This window comes from Rhinopithecus bieti, unplaced genomic scaffold, assembly GCF_001698545.2.
Source record: "Rhinopithecus bieti isolate Rb0 unplaced genomic scaffold, ASM169854v2 scaffold_10088, whole genome shotgun sequence".
Classification (NCBI taxonomy): Eukaryota; Metazoa; Chordata; class Mammalia; order Primates; family Cercopithecidae; genus Rhinopithecus; species Rhinopithecus bieti.
Genome location: NW_016806409.1, coordinates 822,678 through 824,781, shown reverse-complemented (window position 1 = coordinate 824,781; position 2,104 = coordinate 822,678).

The window sequence follows — 2,104 nt, the reverse complement described above, 5'->3', positions numbered from 1 at the left end:
AAAAAAAAAAAAAAAAAAAAAAGTAGTTTAATCTTTGTAATAACCCTACGAGGTCGGCAGTAACTATCCCCATTTTACAGAAGAGAAAACTGAGATGATAACTTGCCTAATAGTCAGTAACTATCCCCATTTTATAGAAGAGAAAACTGAGATGATAACTTGCCTAATAGGCAGCAACTATCCCCATTTTATAGAAAAGAAAACTGAGATGATAACTTGCCTGAGATCACACAACCAGAATGTGTTAGACTAGGATTTGAACCCATGCAGCCTGACTTCAGATTCCATGCTGTTAATATTGCTGTCTACTGCTTCTTAATTTAGCTGGCAAAATGAAGAAAGAAAACTAATTTATTAATATTAAAATCTGACACAACAGACTTTAAAAGATAAAGAGGCTGGGCGTGGTGGTGGCTCATGCCTGCAATCCTAGCATTTTGGGAGGCCAAGGCGGGCGGATCACCTGATGTCAGCAGTTCGTGATCAGCCTGGCCAACATGGTGAAACCCTGTCTCTACTAAAAATACAAAAATTAGCCGGGTGTGGTAGCGCACACCTGTAATCTCAGCTACTCTGGAGGCTGAGACAGGAGAATTGCTTGAACCCGGGAGGTAGAGACTGCAGTGAGCCAAGATTGCGGCACTGCACTCCAGCCTAGGTGACAGAGCAAGACTATCTCAAAAAAAAAAAAAAAAAAGAAAAAAAAAGAATTACAGGCATACCTCAGATATATTGAGACCATCATAATAAAATGAGTCACAAAAGTTTTTTGGTTTCCTAGTCTCTGTAAGTTATGTTTACACTGTATTGTAGTCTAATAAGTAGGCAACAGCATATGTCTAAAAAAAAATGTATGTCTTAACTTAAAATACTTCATTTTTAATTAAGTGCTGTGAATGCATCACAGCACTTCATCCAGCCTGGGCAACAGAGCAAGACTCTGTCTCTCAAAAGAACAAAACAAAACAAAAAAACTCCACAAAATTTTATTGATTCTGCATGAGGGCAATAAAGAAATAAACTTTAAAATGCTTTATTGTTAAAAACTGCTAATGATCATCTGAGCCTTAAATGAGTCACAATCTTTTTGCTGATGGAGGGTCTTGCCTCAGTGTTGATGTCTGTTGACTGATTAGGGTGGTGGGTGCTGAAGGTTGGGGTGGCTATAGTGAATTTTTTTTTTTTTTGAGACGTAGTTTCGCTCGTTGTCCAGTCTAGAGTGCAATGGTGCAACAATCTTGGCTCGCTGCAGCCTCCACCTCCGGAGTTCAAGCAATTCTCCTGCCTCAGCCTCCTGAGTAGCTGGGATTACAGGCGCCTACCATCGCGCCCAGCTAATTTTTGTATTTTTAGTAGAGACGGGGTTTCACCATGTTAGCCAGGCTGGTCTCAAACTCCTGACCTCAGGCGATCCCCCTGTCTTGGCCTCCCAAAGTGCTGGGGTTACAGGCGTGGGCCACTGCGCCTGGTCTGATTGGCTGTTTGTTTCACTCTTCCTCTCTCTGTAACATAGGGTGCTGTTTGATGGCATTTTACTAACAGTAGAATTTCTTTCAAAATTGGAGTCAGTTCTCTCAAACACTGGCACTGCTTTATCAATCAAGTTTATGTGATATCCTAAATCCTTTGTTATTTCAACAATGTTCAAAGCATCTTTACCAGTAGATTCTGCCTCAAGAAACTACTTTCTTTGTTCATCTGTAAGAAGCAACTCTTCACCCATTCAAGTTTATTCATGAGATTGCAGTAATTCAGTTATATCTTCAGTCTCCACTTCTAGTTCTAGTTCTCTTGTTATTTCCACCACATCATCAGTTACTTCTTCCACTGTGAGTCACCATGCCCGGCTATCTGGCCTAATTTCAATACTGATGTGTCTTAGGGAAAAGAAAGGCCTAAGGAGAGGGAGATAGTTGGGCGTGGTGGTGCGTGCCTGTGGCCCCAGTGCCTTGGGAGCCTGAGTGGGAGGATTGCTAGAGGCTTGGGAGGTCAAGGCTGCAGTGAATCATGATGGTGCCACTGTATTCCAGCCTGGGCAACAGAGTGAGATCCCAGCTCAAAACAAAACAAAACAAAACACCAAGGAGAGGGAGACAGACAGGAG